This window comes from Sus scrofa, chromosome 11, assembly GCF_000003025.6.
Source record: "Sus scrofa isolate TJ Tabasco breed Duroc chromosome 11, Sscrofa11.1, whole genome shotgun sequence".
Taxonomy (NCBI): domain Eukaryota; kingdom Metazoa; phylum Chordata; class Mammalia; order Artiodactyla; family Suidae; genus Sus; species Sus scrofa.
The window spans coordinates 14,932,826-14,954,745 of record NC_010453.5 but is presented as its reverse complement, the minus strand read 5'-3'; the positions used below and the strand labels follow the sequence as shown (position 1 = coordinate 14,954,745).

At 47.1% G+C, this 21,920-nt stretch overlaps 1 long non-coding RNA gene across 1 annotated transcript in view; it reads left to right on the top strand.

Annotated features, from left to right (window-relative positions):
* Window positions 945-21,920, top strand: part of LOC102159588 — a 225,532-nt gene continuing 204,556 nt past the window's right edge. Inside the window, exons 1-2 of the long non-coding RNA XR_002336533.1 lie at window positions 945-2,490; window positions 9,857-10,176. This is a non-coding gene — a long non-coding RNA (uncharacterized LOC102159588). The remainder of the gene's footprint in view (window positions 2,491-9,856; window positions 10,177-21,920) is intronic.

Below are 21,920 nucleotides of genomic sequence, written 5' to 3'. Positions count from 1 at the left end.
GATTATATTGATGCTATAATATAAGCAGTGAGAGGATTGTTGGTCAAAACATCACATATGGTGGTGACAGGGGTCAGCCAACCAAGCCACTGCTTCTTGAGACCAAATGAAGGAGTGAACTAAGCCCAAGAGTAGAGACTCCAGTGTCCATGAGAAAAGGAGCCTCACAAGGTGGTGAGCTCAGGCACAAGTTTGGAAGCACATTCTGGCTTCCCCTGATTTCGTCGCCCATCAATTGGGGGTAATGTTAGGATTCTAGGGGATTTTGGCAAGGATGTAGGTGCTGCTGCATGTTCAGCATCTAACACAGTGCCTGGCACAGAGTAGGTGTTTATTAAAAGCAATCTCCTATTGCTCATTTCCTTCTCTTTCTTTTTATTTCATCCTCTCAGTGTTGTCTTCATCACTGTCATTTGCTCATCAAAGTGCAGGGTCACCTCACAAGAACTGGGGATTTAGACCACTTGCGAGAAGGCATGGAAATCCCTGTGGATTCACAGTCAGCTGATGTGGGGCAAGGATGGCTCATTGCTTTCAGCTTCATATTTGAAAGCAGAGGCTGTTCCGGTTATGCTTGTTCTCCACTTTATCCAAGTGCAATCCATCTGTCCCTTCCCTTCTTCATATGTTTGTATCTTTCCCATCATTTGTTAAACCCCAGCCATGCTCTAGATTTGAATCCCAGGTGACTTGACCAGTACAGACCTGACCTCTGCTGAGTTGGAGCATTGGTACATGGTCACGGGAAACTTGGGTCACAAGTGACCAGACTTTGCACTCGGGAGTTCCCAGCATGACTCAGTGGTAATGAACCCAACTAGCATCCAGGAGGATGCATGTTTGATCCCTGGTCTTGCTCAGAAGGTTAAGGATCCAGCGTTGCCATGAGCTGTGGTATAGGTCGCAGATGCGGCTCAGATCTGATATTGCTGTGGCTGTGGCATAGGCCAGCAGCTGCAGTTCCAATTCAACCCCTAGTCTGGAAACTTCCATATGCCTTGGGTGTGGCCCTAAAAAGACACACAAAGTCTTTGCAATGGAAGGCAGGCTTGGGGTGGGTCATCTTGAGAGCATGTGGTGCCAGTGGGCCAGGGAGAGATACAAGAGATGGGGTTTATGTGCGTCTCAAAGGCAGAGCTGCTGTCGGAGTCCGAGTTAGCCAGCTGAACCAGAAGGCAGGGCCCTGGCCTGGCCTCCCTGCAGGCTGGATGGGGTTAGAATTCAGGGGTTCCCACAGGGCAGTGCACACAGGCAGAGAGTAGTGAAGTGGATATCCAGAGGTCAAGGTCTCAGTCAAAGAGGCTGAGATGACAGGTACCTGCCTGGTTTCAAAATTTAGTCTGAGCATCTAGACACAGGACTTGCATGGCAAGGCCAAGAAATGAGTTCAGAATCGGGGAATCTCCATAAGTGGTCCACACAACCCGCCCCCCCAGACACTGGGAGAGACTCAGCTCAGGCCTCCAGCCCCAGAGCACTGGCCTTCAGGGAGTGGAGGGCCCCATAGGGGCATCCCACCAGCTCTCGAATGCCCACATTCATTCACTATCATCCTACGAAATGAGAGGTAGATGTAAACTAACAAGAGGTTCGAGGTGAAAGTCGTTTGATGTCTCAACCACAGCAGGAGTTATTGACCCCTTAATCAACTCTGTCGATCACCAGAGCCCTCTTCAAATCCAGGAACCTCTCACTGTGGCTGCAGGTGACCCCTTCTGCATGGCCCAAGCCTCCCTCCTTTTATCTTCTGCTAAATCTTTGGCCTGTGCCTGTAGGACAAGGTAAACCACATCCTTGGCTGTCTGTCTAGTTTCAGCCAGTACGTGTTGTGGGTGAATGCTGATTACACATCCGAGCCTTGTAGAAAATGTTAATGGTGTGTTGCGAAGGAGTGTGGAAAACGCCATTGGAGAGATGAATTAAGCTCGGGAAAATGTGTCTTAGTGGGAAGAGGGCTAAATTCCAACCTTTGCTCTGCTCTTAACTGGACCATCACCTGGACTGGTCTCAGGGTCCCTGTTAATAGTGTCATGCTTGCGTTCCTTATGGGACTGTCACAGTGATCAGGTGAGATAATACAGGTAGAAGGATTTGGGAAACCAAAAGTGGCGAATTCTTTCATTCAAAAAAAATTGCCAGTAAATTCACCAATAGCAGCACCTCGGTCAATACCTAAATGGAGACCCAGAATGTCCCCTCTACTCCCCTTATCAGTCCAGATCAAAAAGACGCAAGAGGAGACACCTAAGAAAGCTCTGAGATAATAAAGTTGTGTTTCTCAAACTTGAGCGTGTGTCAGAGTCACCAGGAGGGTGTCTCAAAGCCCAGCTTGTGGGCCCCACTCTAAAGTTTCTGCCCCAGTGGGTTTGGGCGGGGCCTCCCTGGAGAGTTTGCATGTCTCTCTGGGTCCAGGTGCCGTGCATCTGGTGGGCTGAGAGGACTGAGCACATGGTGGCAGTTGTTATGAATCCTTGACCCATGAAAGAAAAGGTGAGCCAAGGCAGCCTGGCAGGGGTGCCCTGCCTTCCTCCCCCCGGCTCTGCAGCAGGTGTTGGGACCTGGTTTCAGTGCAGGTTTAGACCCACCCAGGGCGTGGACAGACCCTTTCCCAGTGTGTGGCACCCTCCTCCGTTTTACCTCCGAGAACTTAGGGATGCTCAGGACAGGTTAGAACTGCCATTTATGGATGTCTGCGGTGTGGGGGCATTTTTTCTCTTCTGGAGAATTTGCGAGTAGAGAAACATCTGCTTGTATCATGTTAAATCTCTTCCCTGGTGCTCTGTCAGCTTCTTTCAGGCTTGAGAATGGTTATGATGTCTGGGTTACATTTTCTCACCTTCCATGATTCTTCTGAACGAGTCATGCACCTTAAACTGGGGGAAGTTAGGGGCCGGTTTCCTCTCCATCCTGGATGCAGTTTTTTGCACAGTCTTTGCAGTGTGATTGGTTCTCTCCCCTCCCCCATTAAGACACACAGAAGCTCCCCCTGTTCATTCACTATTTTCTAAATGCTCTGGTGCTAAGTAGAATATAAGGAGAAGTAAACTGTTACTCAAGCAGAGAGGGTGGAGTGAGGGTGGGCGGGGCCGGAACAGGGGACTGTCTGTGAACTAGGGCTTCCTAACTCTGGCTGCATCTTAAATCACCTCTTAGTTTTTATAGCTGTTTGTGCTCAGAACCTGAGATTCTGCTTTAAATTCACCTGGGATGGGACCCTTGGCATTGGAAAATTGCAGTTTCTTCAGGGGATTCTGATGTGCTGTCAAGCCTGAGAGTCACTGTCCTAAACCAATTTTTCTCAACAGCACCTGGGTACTGAGCACAGCTGCACTTTTGTGTGACTTCCTTTGAACAACCACAAGCCACGCTGAGGTGGGCTGGAGGTGCCACCTAAAGGGTAGGTTAGAAATCAGCACCACAGCCTGAGATGAGACAGAGAAGAGCAGGAAGCAGGTATCCTGAGACCAGTGGGCAAGATCAAAAAGGCCAGTTCAGAGAGCAGTCTGAAAGGTCAGGCTGAGGACGGCAGAGGCTGGAACTAATGCAGGGGTGTGAGTCAAAGGTTCAGGGCCAAGGGTGCAAACTTCCAGGTTATCCCAGGCCCAAGGAGGCAGCTCAAGGATAAAGCTTGTTTCCAGAACCAGCCTGCGCCTGGACCTCCTCGTGTCCTGAGTCCTGGGCCCGAACCCGGTGAGTGGGGCTGAACTCACCTGGGCTGCTCACAGCCAGGAGAGGCAATATGGGAAACGAGAAAGTTCTTGAAGGAGGGAGAGGAACAGTAACAAGTGCGGACGAGGTTGTTTGGTCTGCTTCGTGCTCAACAGCCAGTTCCACTGATGTTTTCATCAAACTGACCGAGTGTTTCTGCTGCACAGATACAGCCTGAGTTGATGGGAATCCAAACATAATACTCTCTCCTAATACTCACTAGTCATTCCTCAGTATCCACAAGGGATTCATGCCTGGACCCCGGGGACACCAAATCCACCATTCACAAGCCCCTTAATTTTTCTTTTTCTGTGTTTTCTGGTCCTAAGAAAAAAAAAACTATGGTTGCACTACAATATTGTATTAGTTTCAGGGGTACAATGTAGTGGTTCAAGGTTTATATAGATTAGACTTCACTTAAAAGTGAAGCTGGGGAGTTCCCATTGTGGCTCAGCAGTAAGAAACCCAACGAGGATCCATGAGGTTGTGGGTTCCATCCCTGGCCTCACTTAGTGGGTTAAGGATCCAGCATTGCTGTGAGCTGGGGTGTAGGTCGCAGACATGGCTCGGATCTTGCATGGCTTTGGCTGTGGCATAGGCCAGCAACTACAGCTCTGATAAGACCCCTAGCCTGCGAACTTCCATATGCCACACATGCGGCCCTTAAAAAAAAAGGCAAAAAAAAGTACAGCCGATGCTATATTCTCTGTTGCTCAAGTCCCTTATATTTACAAGAAACACATGCACATTCCCCCATATACTTTATTTATTTATTTATTTTTTTGGTCTTTTTTTTTTTTTTTGCTATTTCTTTGGGCCGCTCCCGCGGCATATGGAGGTTCCCAGGCTAGGGGTCGAATCAGAGCTGTAGCCACCGGCCTACACCAGAACCACAGCAACGCGGGATCCGAGCCGTGTCTGCAACCTACACCACAGCTCACGGCAACGCAGGATCGTTAACCCACTGAGCAAGGGCAGGGATCGAACCCGCAACCTCATGGTTCCTAGACGGATTCGTTAACCACTGCGCCACGACGGGAACTCCCCCCCATATACTTTAAATCATATGTTTGTTATCTAGAATACCTAATACAGTGTAAACACTCTGTAAATAGTTGCTGGAGCATGGCACATTGGTTTTGCTTTTTGGAACTTTCTGGAATTTTTTTTCTCAACTATTTTGATCTGCAGTTGGGTGGCTTCGTGATGCAAAACTCGCAGATGTGAAGGGCTGAGTGTACTCAAACTTCAGTAGCACAAATGAATGCCCAGAGGAATCTTAGTAGAATGGTGCCTCCAAGTCAGTAGGTCCTGGGTGGAGTCCAGGGGCCCAAGACTCTACACTTCTAACAGTCCCCCAAAGCATGCTGATCTGAGGACCACTTCTGAGCAGGAAGAACTTGGAAGACAGGAATGGTGTCCACTTAAATGCATTAAAGAACACCTGGCAGAGACCTGTTTGGTCACTAGGCTTGTAGACAGCTATTCGACAGAGTGAGCCAGGCCGAAGTTGACTCAGGGAAGCAACAACCACAAATAAGTAACCTGTTACCTGGGAATAGAACAGCAATTCTTTCATAAGTGAATGTCAATGAGGTATAATTTTCTGCTGTAGCAGAATTTCTACACCTGACAGTATTCTTAATATACTTTAATTAAGAGGTTAATCTGTTGTAGAAATTGCTTTTCTCTGAAGCCACCTGAAATCAATTTAAACTCAATTACAAGTGGTTAGCTATTGTTTATGTGGTTAAAGATTAGAGAATACATTTTTGCTTGTCAGGAGCCATCCGAGCAAATTTTGAATGTCACCATCAGAGGCGAGTCTGAATAGTTGAGTGCTCTTTAATGGGCATGGAGAAACCATTAGAAAATATAATCAGTCATATTTGATGACTTGACCTTGGGACTCAGCTTGAAAAGGGTCTAATCATGTCTGTCCCATAAGTGCCACCAGGATTGCTCTGCTGAAATTAATTGATCATTACGTGCTTTCTGAGAGCCTAATATACCCTATTTGATGGAATATAAATTGCAAAAATAATCTGTAAATTATATAACAAGCTTCAGAATACATTTGCCCTCTGTCTTTGTAGCACAGATTAAATCTGACAGCTAGTTTCAAAATGATCAAAATCGCTTAACTCCTCCGATAGTTTGGAATGCTTGAGTTTTACAAAGAAAAAAAAAAATCTATTGCATGGCATGTGTCCAGTCTATAAATGTGATTTACAATCCATTTTCCATCAGTGAAATGTGGAGATAAAAAGAGGTCTGAAAAGGTTTTCTGGAGCTGGAATGCATTATTGCATTCAATTGCTTAGTAAAGTATTTAGTTGCTATTAAAATTTTGGTTGCATGTCAGAGACAAGGAAACTGTGTTGAATCCTACCGAGTATATAAAAGAATGACTTGCGTCTAAGAGGCCAGCCAGCTTGCTAATGGGGTATCTCATAGTCTGGTTGAGCCATACGCAATGACTCTGCCCTCTGTTGATTGTCAGTGGGTTGAAGGTTCCTTGTCATCCTTTCACGTGTCAAAATGATGAATCTAGTTAACTCCTCTGTTTATGTGTATTCTTCTGGGATCAAGGCATTCTGCCAATATAGGGTACACCATCCATGACAGTTTGGTTAAAGTTATAGAAAGCCTTCCTCTGGAACTCTCCCCCCTCACCCACCCCCTGGAGAATTAGTAAAAGGATTTTCCTTTGAGCAAACACTTTTCGCATTTGAAACAAACCTTCTAGGATTCTCTTCCAGTTCATGGTGAACCATGAACTGCTGAGTAGAAGACCATTGTATTTCAGTTGGCATCAGGAAAGAAGATCACATTTTTAGATCACAGGGTGGTGTTTTGCATAAGAGACCAGAGCAGCTCCCTAGATGCCAGGATGGTGGAAGGTTTTCTGGGAACTGGACCTTTGAAAGCTAACATCTCTTGGGAGTTGAGCGAGGGGTGAATCTCAGCTACAGGGACCATGTTTCTTACGTGAGGGCTCTGGGTCAAATCCCAGCTCTGTCCCTTACTGCTGGCAAGCCATTAGGCAGACGTCTTAGCTTCTTGAAGCCTCAGTCCCTCTCACTGTAAAACAGAGATGATAATGAAGATGCACTTACCACGCTCTTGGTCAGCATTAAGCAAAGCCCAGAAGGATTTGGTGTCTCTGTTTTCTGAGCCCTGAATAGGGGTACATGATTTGAGAAAGGTGGTTTTTCCTGGCTTATGAAATTTGTGATATGTATTGATAAGTCTTACAAAGTGACCGAAAGGAAGCTGTCTTGGATTTTTCCATTTCTCAGACACTCATTATGACAACTCTTTCTGGAGGGAGAATGGCGGTGAGGGAGAGGGAAGATTTTCAAGGCAGGCGCTGTACCAGGAGCAGGGCCCTGAGCTGTAGTCTTGGTTCAGCCGTAAACCAGCTGTGTGAGGGCTGAGCAAGGTGACCCTCCTGCTCTGGGCTCTATTTATATTTGTGTAAAACGACAGGGTTGAACAGATGTCCGCTAAGGGTGTTTCAGCACAGAGATGCCACACTTTTGCATTGCTGGCCATCTCTGAAAAGCTGTTTCCTGCTCTCCACCCAGGACACGGTCAGAGGGTGGGCACAGACAGGACAGCCTGGGCAGGGAGGTGACCCCCCCCCCCATCTGTGGCCCTTGGCCTCATGTGGCTTGACCCCTCCACTTGTGGCTCACAGCGTCCTCCATGGGTGGTCACAAATGGGGACCCTTCACTAAGGGTGACCCAGCCTTTAAACATCAAGTCTCCCTTAAGAAACATAAAATGAAAATTCCTTAGTTTCTCAATTCGAATAAGCCTCTTCCACTTTATGATCTGAGGAGTGCCTGCTCGGTCCCACCTTGCCCACCCTTCTCCAAATGGGACAAGGTCCTACGAGGGCATCCTGAGGGCGGGATTCAGCCCACAGATGACAGCTCCTCCTGCTCCACCCCCACAAGGATCCCGCCACTGGAGTTAATTCCCGACATAGAAAAAAATCAGAAGATTGTACATAAAACCCAGATTTCTAACTTCTTTTGAAAAACTAACAAAGAAGAAATTATCTCCAGAATTTCCCCCAGAATGATGACCTGGTTCTTACACCAGAGGGTGAAGAGTCCGACCAAGACTTGAAAGGGGACCACCCAAACTCTGTCCTCTCTAACCTCTTTGTTTGGTTGGTTGTTTTTTTTGCATTTTAGGGCTGCACCAGTGGCACATGGAGGTTCCCAGGCTAGGGGTCAAGTTGGAGCTGCAGCTGCCGGCCTACACCACAGCCACAGCAACATGGGATCCTTAACCCACTAATGAAGGCCAGGGATGGAACCCACATCCTCATGGGTACCAGTAGGGCTTGTAACCCCCTGAACCACAGTGGCACCTGCCCCCCTTGAACATCTTTGAACTGGCCCAGGACCATCATGTTGGCCTTGCTGCCAAGGAGCCTGTTGGAGAGCTTGACTCCTGCCCCCTGGCTTGCTTCACCTTCACGCTGCCCGCCAGAGCTTCCTGAGCGCCATCTGTGCCCCTGCTCCGGGCTCAGATACCAAGTCTAACCTTGAAAAGTTTCAGTTCCTTAAGATTAAGTCCTCCTGACCTTGTCGATCCCTCGAAGAGCATCCGCGCTTTGGGGTTAAAATAAGTGATGGTCACTTTGCAGGAGGCTCTGAGTGTCCGTTTTGCTCTGCATGGGAAAGGGAGTGGGTTTGGGGACACAGAGGTTCTAGCTCAGGCTAGAGGACGAAACAGAGTCTGGGAAGGGTAGACTAGGAGGTGGGGCTGGATAGAGGACTGGCGGCTTTCCCACCTCTTCCCGGGGACCGGCAGTTTGGAAGTCAGCGGGAGGCAGGTGGCGGGGGGTGCACGTCCCTCTCTGCACAGGGTGAGTCTCCCCTTGGAGGCATTTCTCTCAGGGGTGTAGCGCCCCCAGCTCTTGGCTGCCAGCTGGAGACCACAGTGGGGAGGCGGTTTGGAGCAACCTCACCGCCACTCATTTAAGGCCAGGACACAGACAGAGGGCGGGCTGCCCGGCCCTGACTTTGCTTGGAGGCTGAGTCCCCTTCCAGCTCTGAACTTCCACCGTTCAAGAGTTTCCTTTGCTTGTCCCACGAGAACTGTGCCTTTGGGCTCCCCAGTGGGGCTTCATCCCCAGTGGGAACCCGCAACCCACTTCCCATGACACGCGGCGCTGGGCCGGCCAGTCAGGCCACAGGCGAGTCCTGCTGAACACAGTCCTGGAGAAACCGTGCCCCGCAGCAGCTGGTGTCTCAACCACAGCATCACAGCCCCCAGCGGGGGCTCGCGTCAGCCCACGCGGCGGAGTGCGACGCGCCGGTCAGTGACGGGCCTCGGAAAGAGGCGAAGGCCGGGAAATCAGTATCGACACAGTGACCTCGGGCCAATATTCAGCATTACCTTGAATTCGGTCACTCGCTTGAGAGCTCAGCCACTGAAGCGAACGCAGACCAGGCGCCCGCAGAGTACACCTGCTGCGGACAAAAGGAAATTCCCACCCGGGAGATGTTCGCCATTGATTTAGTCACACAATGAAAGGTTTCACTCCTGTGCAAAATGCTTGAACAGGCAAAGGCGTTCTGCTTTGTGCTCTTTAGAGCTAGCTCCGTTTCCCTAGAAATAGCAAGCACACTATGTCGTGTTAAATTCCTTCTGTCAGCTGAATTGTCTGGCATGGAATTTGGGGGTTGAATCGTTTTGTCTAAAAAGGAAAAAAAAAAATAGGTCATTTGCTTCTTCTCTCCATAATTCTTTTGTTCATTCACTGGGTCCTTTAGCCAAATCCTATTGAGGGAAAGAAGCGTGGCTCACGCTGCCTGCAGATATGATAGGAGGTTTGCCTTCTCCCCTACGGCTGTCAGGATTTAAAAAAAAAAATAGTGAAAGACGCAAATTCTGTCATCCCTATTTAACCTTGTCCTCTGACCTTTTGTATGTATATTTGTATGGTTGTAATGAAAGTTAACACATACTTTTTCGTTTGTTCTTTTAACTCCATGCACTTGGTACATAGGCTTCATTTTTAAGGCGTGGAGAAGAATCCATCAAGTGAATGTAGGTACCGTCCTGGCTGATTGCAAAACTGCCTCTAACCCTGCACCCCTCTCTGTTTCTGCCTCCTCTGCAGTGTGATTTTGTAGCTCCTCCCATCGGGGAATTAAATTGACTTTCTAAGCCCTGGAATAAGGCCGGCCTTGGGGCTTGCTCGGACCACCAAAAGAGCAACAAGGATGGTGTGCTGATCCCAAGCCAAGGCCTCGAGAGTCCTTGAACACAAGAGGCCCTGAGGACTTCTGCCTGCCTTCTTAGAACCCTGCTGTAGTCCACCGTCATGAGCAAAACCCGAGTCAGCCTACCAGACCCTCAGACACCACGTGGAGGGGGACCGAGAGCGCACCGTTCATGGGCTGGTCAGCATCCGGCGATGTCGTCTGAAATCATGGACAGGTACTTTACGTGATGATAAGTATTATGATGATGACTGAAATCCTCTCACAGGTGGTCAGTTAATTTGCTTGCTTCCTTCTTTTTAGACTTAATTATCCCTCTAGTTACAAATTCCCATAACAAACATTTACTGAAGACCCTGAGATAGGTATTTGATTAGAGTTATTCATTCACTGATACCCCTGAGACCTATGTGGTGATCTGTATGTTGGGGAACAGTGAACATAAAAAAATCCCTGTTCTGGGAGTTCCCGTCGTGGTGCAGTGGAAACGAATCCGACTAGGAACCCTGAGGACGTGGGTTTGATCCCTGGCCTCGCTCGGTGGGTTAAGGATCTGGTGTTGCCATGAGCTGTGGGTGTAGGTCGCAGACACGGCTCAGTTCCTGCGTGGCTGTGGCTGTGGCTGTGGGGTAGGCCGGCAGCTACAGCTCCGATTGGACCCCTAACCTGGGAACATACATGTGCCGCTGGTGTGGCCCTAAAAAGGCTAATAATAATAATAATCCCTGTTCTTAAAAGGTTTCCATGCTGGTGGGTAGGGGACGGAGGACAGACAAATCAGTGATACGTCAGGTAGTATAAGGGCCATGGGAAAAAAGAAAAAGAAAAAACAGGGAAGGGTGATAGTGACAGAAGCAGAGAAGAAAAAGTAAACAATGCTTTATGAAGGAAATCAGAGAGCGTATAAATATAAATTTTTGTTTTGAAATCTGAAATTGTTAAAGTTTTTTTTTTTCTTTAGAATAAATTCAGATAATCTAAATCTCTTTAGGGCAGCAGTTCTGAAATTTGGTCCCCTGACTTGCTAAGAGCCCCTCCGCTCTGCATCTGGACACCTTTAGAGATGGGACCTGGAAAAGGAAAATAGTGTAAAGAAGCAGGAGTGTATGAGCCTGGAGGTCACCTTGTCCCTAACGTGTCAAACACCGTTTGCAGCCAGTCTGACGTCAATCAGCAAGGGCTGACATATGATTCATCTGTGTTCGTACCATTGTTGGTTCCTGTTATTGTTTTTCTCCTCACATTGTAGTTAATCATTCGTTGAGTTTGGTTAAACACTCACGTGCCATATTAGGCCTTTTCCTACAGTTTCACCGGGGCCAAACCCTGGGTGAAAATGTAGGCATGGGTTGGGTCTCTGGTGGTGATGCCAGGGCCCTCTCCTGTGCCCGAGGGGGCCAGCACCCTGGGGTAAGGGGATGGAATGAATGAATCCAGTTGGTAAACCAAAATCACAAATTTCCACTGGTTGGCAGATGGAATGTGCCATTCTGCATACAAGCAAACTTTAGGGAATCTCAAGGGCTCTCTTTTTCCTCTGAAATTACTGTGAAGTTTTAAAATAATTCAATCATGAGCCATTGACCTGAATCGGTATCAAATAACAAGAGAAGGGAGGGCAATGAGGATTTAAAGATAAATACAGGAAGGACGGAGACCAGACTCCACCAGGAATTCTGAAACCCAGATCTGCTTACAAGGTACATTCTAACCCAAAGTTTCTGGGTTGAAAAGCTACCTCCCCCCACCCCCAGATATGCAGACACAAAGGGACGAGCTTAGTAAAACTCTCTTCCTTCCTTCCAGGATGAGGCACAAACAGCAGGAGGCTTTCAGCAAGTTTTGCTTTTTTTTCCTCCTCCCCCCCACCCCCCATACCCTTCTTAGCTTGACAGCAAACAGGACAGACACTTGGCCCTGACTTGCTCTGTCTGGATTGAGGAGCCTTCCTTCTACCTGCTTGTCAGAAGGCCCTTTGTCCTCAGACACAGAAAGAGGTAGATCTCTCTACCATCAACAGCCTATTTCTGACCAGGCTCCAGGTGAAACTTCAGAGCAGCCCCAGAGTCTTTCAAAGCCAGGCCAAGCCCGAATGGCTTCCTGGTACCCACCCAAGTTCAAGAAGCCAGCAAACTCCTGAAGCAGGGCTCTGGAAATGAAAAAGAAGTTTCTCCTCTTAGTTCATCTCGTCACCATCTGGCTAGCTATGATCATCCTTCTTGCACTGTGATTAATTTTTTTATGCCATAGATTTCTGCTAATTAATGGTAATTACCAAGAACAGGAAATTTCAGCGTGACCCAATCATGTTTACCCAGGATGGCAAAGTTGGAGAACAGTTCTTTAAGAGATGTTGCTTGGGATTGCTGAATTTCAAAAGCCGAGTAGAGCCTCTGACATCAACTGGTTCAAATAGGTCACTAACAGATGAGGAAACTGGTAAGAGTTAGCCCAGCTAGTTAGTGGCAGGGCAGAGGTGAAGATCCAGCAGCCACATCCCCAGTCCAGTAATGTTTGTAAGAGGCTCTGCTGCCTGGAGAACTGGTTCAAACCAGAAGCAGCCACTCCTCTCCGTTTGGGTGGAATCATCAAATCCAGAACGGAATTTGGTCAAAATGTCTCATTGCATCATCACGTCGCTTTGAAACTGCAAGTTCTTTGGACAGAGAGTTCCTGTCTGTGTGATGTGAACCAGTAAATTCTCTGGAAAAAAATCAGTCCAAACACTTGGCTGGTGTCTTGGAGGAAAAAAAAAATGGGGGTGATTAAATTTTTAAAAATTGAATTAAGCAGCTGTGTTTGAATCCTGTGGATGCTCATATTAGGTCTAAACTGAGTTGTCCAGAGCTGGCGTTGGGTCGTGGAATTGCATGGAAATTGTGTGGTGGCTCAGTCCTAGTGATAGGTGACATGTCAGCCCTGGGTTGTTGTCCAGGCTGGCAGGGAAGTTCCAGGTTTAGTCCAGTGGTTATGAAACTGTTAGACCACGTTTCTCTTTTGAACAGAAGAATCGTTTTTTCAAATAAAATAGTAAATGTGTCATCTCTACACATAAAATAGATAAGGGTGACATTTTATGTTTAAAGTGATACATTGCCCCTCTCTGAAAACAGCCAATGAAAAAAGCCAAATTGTCCCTTTGAACTAACATTGACCTCGTGAGTTAGAAGAGTCAGTTTGAGTTTTTAAGCAGCATCAGCCTGTCATTCGTCTCTATGTGTGGATTTACTGGCAGTGAAACTTATTCATCTGGTATCTCAAGTGCCTGGCACATGGTCTGGCTTATGGGAGAGATGAATAAATCAGTGACTCTGAGCTTGTGAGCCTCAGTAAGGTAGGATGTGTAGGAGGCAGTCAGGCTCCCACCCCAGGGCCTTTGCACTTGCTGTGTGCTCTGCCTGGGATGCTCTTCCCCTGCTGTCCCTTGGCTGGCACCCTCACGTCCTTCAGGATTTTACCCAACAAGTACCTTCGCATTGGCCTCTCCCTCAGGTAAAGGTTTCCTTTTCCCTCCCCTGCTCTTCTCTTCCCGACCTTTCCCCCTTAACACTGTCACTGCCTCCCTATTACTTTCTTGCTGGGTATTATCTGCCTCTCTCACCAGAGTGTCTCCTACACGAGGGTGGGGATTTTTGTCTGTTCTTTTCGCTACTTTGATAATGTACTGGTTACACAGAGGCGCTCAGGAAATGTTTCTTGCACTAATTAATTCAAAAAATTGAATTATTAGGTATTAATTAATTCAAAACATTGATTTAAAAAAAGGTAGGCGCTGCCTCTTAATTCACCATGTAGCCACCCTTTCCTGAAAGGACACCTACTGCCACCACTTCCATCAAGCAGGCAGCTGATGAATGTAGGCCTAGGCGGTAATGAGTTGGAACTTGATGAGGCTGAGGAAGGTGGTCCACGCGAGAGCTCAGAGCAGCGGAGGGCTGTGGCCAGGTCTGTGAGTTCAGTGCAAACCGTGATGCTCTAACTGCAGTGAGGAACGAATTAGAACCCAAGGTGTCAGCCTGCCTCGTACACACTCTTCCTCCCTGAGGCATGTTTAATCAGCGGCATTCTTTGGACCACGTGGTCATCAGGGCAGGGATGTTTTTCAGCTCCTCCTTAGGCTTATAGATTGATCTCCTCGTGGTCTTTTGGCCTCTTCAGATTGGCGCCTTCACTTGGGCCCCTACCGTCTTTCACCTGGACAGTGGCAGCCACGTTCCAGTGAACGTGCCCATCCCAGGAATCTACCTTTGCCAGTTCATGCTGTGCTTGCTTAGAAAGTTTATGTTCTAAAACCCAGATCTGGTCCATGAACTCACCTGCTTCAAAGCCTTCAATGGCTTCCTAGTGTCTGGAGGTTACATGTCAAACTCCTTTGGACATTCAAGGTCATGCTTTTCCTCCACTGCCACTACCCCATCTCTTGTGGGGCAGTTCTTACCTCCCTGGAGGAGATAGTTCTCTTCGGGGTCCCTGGACCTTTGCTGGTGTTATTTGCACCTGCAGCACCCTCACACACTCCCACCTCCGTGTCCATTGGAAGCAGTGAACGGCACTGCCCATGGGGGCAGATAACGTCTCTCATCATTCCAGAACAAAATATGAATCTGGTACGTATTTGTAGGGTGAATTAAAAAAAATAATATGGTGAATTAAAAAATAAAAGGCTGATAACTGTGATTTGCATTGAAGTAGACATCAAGTGTATTGTCATTACCAGGAGATGGGCATGGCTTGGTTCATTTCAGCACCATACATAGTGGGAAACACACAGAGTGATAAGACAGAACGTCTACACTTTCGAGAGTCAGTCGGAAATAATCAGCACTGGCCAGAAATGTGAAAACTCTCCAGGAAACGGAGACGGACTCTAATGGGTAAACTTGAGCAGCGATCTTCTTACTGGATTCCCTGCCTGTGTTTTCTGCCCCCTCCCACCTGTACATGTTTCTCAGCTGCATCTTCTCAAGTGCACTTTTGGATATATCAGCTCTCATCTTAAAAAGCAAATGTCTTGAGGTCCCTGTCACCTACAGATAGAAGCCCAAACAACTTATAATAGCCACTTACTCCTCCCATAGGACCCAGTCTTTGTCTGCTCTGACATGCCCCGTGGGATTCTGTCCTGCTCTGGGGAGCTTCTTCCTTACCACCAGGTTGGGATGGCCCCTTTTTGGAAAGATGCTAAGAGCAGCGGCAAACCTAAGGCAGCAGCAGTGTCCTGGGAGCCGTCATTGTCTGTGCTGGTATGTGACATCTTACGTGTCTCGTTCCTAGGAGGCAGGGCTCAGTGTCCCAGACCCAATACTGTTTTCTTTTCTTTCTTTCTTTCTTTTTTTTTTTTTTTTTTAGTTTTTTCAAATTTATCTTCTTTTTTAAATTGAAGTATAGTTCTGCAAACCACCCCCTCAGAGCAGACATCAGAGTGCTTCTGCCTAACTGAGGTTCTCTCTCCTGGCTTCTCCCCACTACCATCAGGATCTGTTCAGATACTGCACAGCTCAGCTTCCACGTCCACCCAAGTTCTGCTTGCACCTTCCTCTGAGGCAAAGATGCTAGCCTTCAGAGCTATGAGAATCACCCAGGAACTTAAGGTGCACACTTCCAAGCCTTACCTTGGAGAGCCCCGCATTTTAGATCAGCAATCTGGCTGACTTCACTATGGGGTCCACTGCCTACACTTGGAGAAACATTTTGAAAGTATCATCAGCAGTCCTTCTGTTGGTATCTACTCATTCATTCCTTCTTCTATTCAGTCACAAACAGGTATTTCTTCTCTAGCAAAGCTTTTATAACAAAAATTGCATATGATGGGTGAATTAATGAAGAAGAATGAGTTACATCTGCTGTTATTAGTTATAAAGAATTGTCTCCTAAAACCATCCAGTAATCATATGTCCCTTAAGGAAAAAAGAAAAAGTTCAAGTCTGCCACACACAGCTGTTTGGAGACACTGTGTGATTTGCTCGCCCTTCAGTGGATGCTAAGCGCATATGAGACCTGCCCTTACGCGGTAAGGAGAAAAGAAATGCCTCACTTAAGCTAGATGGATGCATTTGCTCAATGATGTTTCATTTCGAAAGCTAGGCTCTTGTGATATATTGCACATTCCAAAAGGAAAAAAATAACTTTGGAATATACACCTGAAAACTCAGCCTTAGGCCCTAATATGGTCTTTGATAAGTAAATATTCATTGGGAATGCAACCCTCAAAGTACAGAGAACAAATGGTCCTGGGTTCATTGAGCCGTCCAAGTCCCAAATACTATGGTAGAGACACAAAGGTAGAATTATCAACAGGTCTTAACTTTCCTGGCTTCAAGAGTGTATCAGAGTTTAGGGAGTGGTGATGTATGATAATCTCATTTTCCCAAATTAAAGATTAGGGGCCATGGTAACCTGTGTGGTCTTACAAACCTGAGAGTGGGATTATTCTTAAAGTCCCGGGATGCATGCATGCTCCTCTTTCCGCGTGAATTCCGGACTGTAGCCAGGCTGATCTCGTCGTCCCTAACCTTGGCCCCACATCTTCCTGCTGCCTCTCTTGAGCTCATGCAGTGTCCCTTTCTTGGAATACCCTCCTTTCTATTGTTCTAACTATTGAAGCCTAACCTTTATCCAAGACCCAGTTAATATTCTACTTCTTTGTGAAGTCAACCTAAACCATCTCAGCCCACAATAAACTTTAGAATACCTCTAGCCCTTATTGTTTACACTCTTACTTGGCATTTAACAGATGCCAAGGCGGCATTGCAGACCTACTTACGTAGTACGGATCCCATTTCCCCAATTACACTACGGCGGGGAGTGATCATACCACATGCATCCTTGCGTTCACTAGACTGGTTATGGGATCAGATCCATGTAGGCTCTCCTTAAATTTAAGATGTTAATGAGAATGTGGATATTGTCTTTACTCTTTTTTTTTTTTTGGCGGTGGGGGGGTGCGGTGGTGGTCAGATTGTCTCCGCTTTTAGCCCATTCCGTGATGTGTATGAGAAATCTGCCCTTACGTGGTGGAGGGGAAAAGAAATGGTGTAGGCTCTGAATCCTGCTTATGTCTTTGACATTGAAAATTGCAGTGATGACTGTTGTCAAAGTTATCTCTTGGGATAACATCTCTTTAAAACCAGGTGTCTCAAATTCAAATGCTTTCTGAGGGTCAGTCAAGTAACCTAGTAGGACTGTGCCCACCCAGCTCCATTTTCTTGCCCCGAGGGAACACAGGGCACTAAGCCACGCCTGTCCATCAGAGCTGAGTGTGTTCAAGCCCCAGCGTGTGCCCAGCTCTAACTCCATTCACAATCCATGGTCTTTGAACTCACTGCTGGGCAGCTTGATCTCTTGTTAGAGCCCTCTTGCCACCCTGCCTTAATGCAAATGCCTGTCTGGACCCAAATGCAAAGACCCGTCTCCAGGTCTACCCTGACCGAGGGTGACCTCTTTGCACAGAGCCCAGTTGATTCTCAGTTATCGATAAAGTCTCTCTGAGGCAAGGCTTTTTGTTGACTTCCACCTCTACCCCGAGTTTGGGAGCCAAAGGTGCTCATCAAACCCCAACTCTCTGCTGCCCTCCACAGGCCATTGACCTCATTGCCTTTGCCATTTCGTCTGGTTAACTCTGGCTCCCAGGCGATACAAAGGTCTTATAGCCTGAGATGGATCATGTATTTTTGTGCCCAGTGCTTTTGTGTGTGTGGTCATTCATTTCTGTTCAGCTTGTGTGTGGATAGGTTCTTTCTTCTTGACTTACTTGCAGTTCTTATAGGTACATTCTGGGTTTTCTTCCTTCCACACCCACCATCTTTTCTCCCCCTTCTACTTAAAATAGCAGCACCATGAAATACAAGTCAGTTATTTTGGTAAAGATAGTATGGTTTAACTGAAAGCTTGTGATTTTTGGAGTAAGAAAGATCTGAGTTTTAATCCGGACTCTACCAATGACTGGCTCTATGAACTTGGGCAATATTTTTCTGTTTTGTTCCTCTCTAAAGAGGGCATTATGTAATAATATGCAAGCAAAACTGACTCATAGATAATGCTTAATCCTGGGTTTTCCCCCTCTTCTTCGTGAAGTCTTTTCACTTTGAGTAAGGTCGCCAGTCTTGCTATAGAAATTAGCAGTCACTGTGTGGGAGACGTTTATCATCTCCTTCCCCCACCCTCCCCCGTCTTTGTTGTCTTCAGACTATGGCCTCTTAGGTTCAGGAGAGAGAATACACATTGGGCAGATGTTTCATCAGCAAGCCCAGCACTTTCTCCGAGCACCGACTGATGGATCTTACTTGACCTGCCAGCTCAGGAACCATCCTTTGACTGTGAGCCTTAACCCTCATGAAATGTTACATGAAAACTAGACAGACTGCTCTGTCCTGCTGAACAAAACTGGGTCTGGAGGAGCTCCCTGGAAGGCTAGGGGCTAGTTTTTCAGCATAAGAGCCACATGTGATTCTATTAGTGACCTCAGTCCAGGGCAGGACCTTATCCCCCTGACCAGCTGTTGAATTTTCACTGCCTCAGAAATTTTATGGACCTTATCATGCAATCATCAGAAGAGCCTTGTGTGTTAGGCTCTTGTTCCCATTTTATAGATGAGGCAACCGAGGCTTGGAGAAATGGAAGTTACTTTCTGAAGGTTATATAGCTAGCCAAGGTCAAAGCTGGGATTTGAACCAAGGTCTGACCAGACACAAAGTATTGTGTTCCACTATGTCTAAAAACCAGGGATTCTGAGAGCCAGCCCGCGGGGAGGGGTAGCCTGGAGGGGTACCCCTGCACGGGTATCTTCACGGGGCTCTTCACAGAGTCCCGGTGTTCCCACCTCATCGCTCGCTGGGGGCTCTTAAGGGGTAAGTGGAAGGCCATTTTTAACTATAATCCTGTACGATACGAATGTCACATCAGAGCCTTTGTCTGTTGCTGATCCAGTGTTGATTGATAGGTTACATTTTTAAAAATTGCATCAGTAATTCATGCTTTATTACTCCTGAATTAGCGTAATGGTTCAAATCATCTTGTTGTAATTCAGCATAATTATCTATAATTAAAAATAAATTCCTGTAGGGTGAGAATACGAATTCCTCTCCAAATCTCTTTATTTCAACTGTGCCTATCAGCCGTTACCCCGCTTTCACCCAGCAACTCTGGGCGCTTATTGGGGAACTGACCTTGCTCTGCCTCATGAGTTCACACTTTCCAGACCATCGCTTCATCTTCTCTCTTTGGGGTCAGCGTCTCTCCCAGGATTTTGTGTTAGTAAATGTTCTCTAAGTTATTGGCTTTGGGGAGTTCCCTTTGCGACTTAGCAGTAAACGAACCTGACTGGGATCCATGAAGATGCAGGTTAGATCCTTGGCCTCACTCAGTGGGTTAAGGTTGTGGCGTTCCTGTGAGCTGTGGTGTAGGTTGCAGGTGGGGCTTGGATCCTGAGTTTCTGTGGCTGTGGTGTGATCCAGCAGCTGTACCTCTGATTTGATCCCTAGCCTGTGAACTTCCAGATGCCAAGGGTGCGACCCTAAAAGAGAAAAAAAAAAAAAAAAGTTATTGGCTTTTGTTTGTGGTTTAGTTCATGTGCAGATTCTGATGGAAGCCAGGAAGCACATTCAGGACAAAAACTCACAGGCACCTATGCACAGATGGTGTATGGAATTTCAGGAGAATCAAGGATCCCCTGGGTCCCAGTTTCTCCAATTGGGGTCCCCAGACCAGCAGCAGCAGCATTCCTGGGAACTTGTTAGAGAGACAGATCCTTTGGCCCACTGAATCGGAAACTCTGAGGGTGAGGACCAGTAATCAGGGTGTTGACGAGCTTTCCAGGTGCTTCTGCTGAGCAGAAGTTAGAGGACCTTGGTATGAGGTTAGAGCCGTGCCCTGGCTGGACGTCCTTCACCCACTGCAGTGACACTCTGCCCTCCGTGAGCAGAAAGGGCGATGGATCCTTGTGGCGCTGATCTGGTTGTTCACTGGGTGTTACAGCTGCTCCACCTTTCAGCCCAAGGATGCATTTTCTCACAGGCAGCAAGGAGGAGGCTGGTGGCCCCACCACTGGACTTGCCAGGACACCCCAGGAAAATGCTCCAGGTGCCTGCGAACATTCGAGAAGATCCAAGTGGTGATAGGAATGGTTCTCTCCCTGGGTACATTCCTGTCTTTAGATTGCTCCCCAGCCCCACCTGTCCTGGTCTAGGAGCCATCCCTGCCCTTGAGGCCAGAGCAGGCAGAGGCCCAGTGTGATTAGGGGGAATACCGCCTGGTGCTTAGTTTCAAAAAGTCAACTTTTGGAGTCAGTCTTTGTTTTTCCATGCAGGAAGTTTTACTTCTCGTCCAACTAACTCAGTCATTAGACCTGACTTTTTTTTTTTTTTTAAACCATTTTCCATGTTTAAGTTTTATTACGTGAGGAAAAATTACTTAGATTTGTAAAGAAGTTCTCTGCTAATGCCTGAATCTTTCTTGAGCCTGCGCTTCAACACACAGGGTTTATTGCCTTAGTCAGACACAGTGATTTGTCCTCTCTTAATTCTTATCTCTTCTCCACCTAAACCCACTCGCCGTCCTCCCAAATGTAGTGCTTGGAATTCAAAAACATGAAGAAGAAGAATTGGTAAAGTGAGCTTCTGTTAATAGATGAATGCTGTCTCTGTGTGTGTTTCCTCTTTAGAATGTGGGAAGAAGCTTTGGGGGGGAGGGGCATGTGTTTTACATTTTTCGTTTTATTATTTCAGCGCATTAGAATTTACCTTGAGTCTTACTAGAAGGGTACATCTGAGAGTGTGGAGGTGGCATTATTCATTACGTGGACCGGTTGGCTTCTCTGTGTTCAGTGGCCAAATCCATTAAAAATTCATGTTGTTAGTTTCAAGGAAGGACTGTATTGGAGAATGTGAAAAAAAAAAAAAAGAATTATGGGGAAAGCTGAGACACCTTCAGAAAGGGGAATCAGCACACGCTTTACGTAAGCTCCTCTGTGCTGAATATTTTCTTCGCCTTTGGGAGACAGCCTTCTTCTCTTTCGTTCAGACCCAGACGGAGTGTCATGACCCTTTCTCCCGAGACTGTCTTTGGTCCCACGTTCATTGTACACGTACAGCATCGTTCTTCCCTTCCCTCATCAAGGCTCCTGTGTTTGTAACTGTTTAAAACCTTGTTTCTTGGGTGCTAGCCTGCCTGTCTTGTTGGGTCGCCCTGTTTCCTTTGTGTGGGTTTCCCGCATGGTTTTGGAGAAGGGGGTGTTTCAGGAGCTGAGTGAAAGCTCATGCCCACCATTGAGGACGCCACCCAAAGTGTCTCCATGATGCCCTTTTCCTTCCTGCCCTGGCGGCTTCACTCTTCTGCCTGGAGGTCGCTCTCCCATCGTTGCCTTCACATCTCAGCACAAATATCTCTGCTCCTTGAAGACTTTTCCATCCATCTGACCACCTCCATGCTGGGTGAGTTATCTTTATTTTCATTTTCCTTGCATTTCCAAGTTTCTAAATGTCTCTTTCTGGTGATGTGATTAAAACCTGCCTTCCCTGCCTCCAGGAGGTCAGGGGCCTGGTCTGCTTGTCTATAGTGAGTGCTCAAAAGTTTTTTTGGCTCAATAAATGCATTTTCTCATTGAATTTTTAAAATAATGCATAGAACTTGGACCTGACAATTCTTAGGGAGCTCCAGCCCTTCTTTCTTCTGCTTTCCTACTTTAACCGTAAGGTGAGAGCATCTGTCCTTTTGTTTCACTCTTCACCAAATGCAGGAGCACCTGACTTTACCTGGCAAGTTCGAGAAGAGCAACGCTTGTCACGTATGTCTGCCTGCACATGAGCCATGCACTGCTCATGCCTGCTGGTCTGAAAGCTAACGTTGGGGTCTGTGGTCCTGGGCGATTCCAGCTGGCTTATTCAGAGGTGGGAAGATCTGCCTATTTCCAGCCTAAAGCCCACTTGGCACTGGTTTGAGCCACTTCTCCAGTCTGGCTTTATCGAT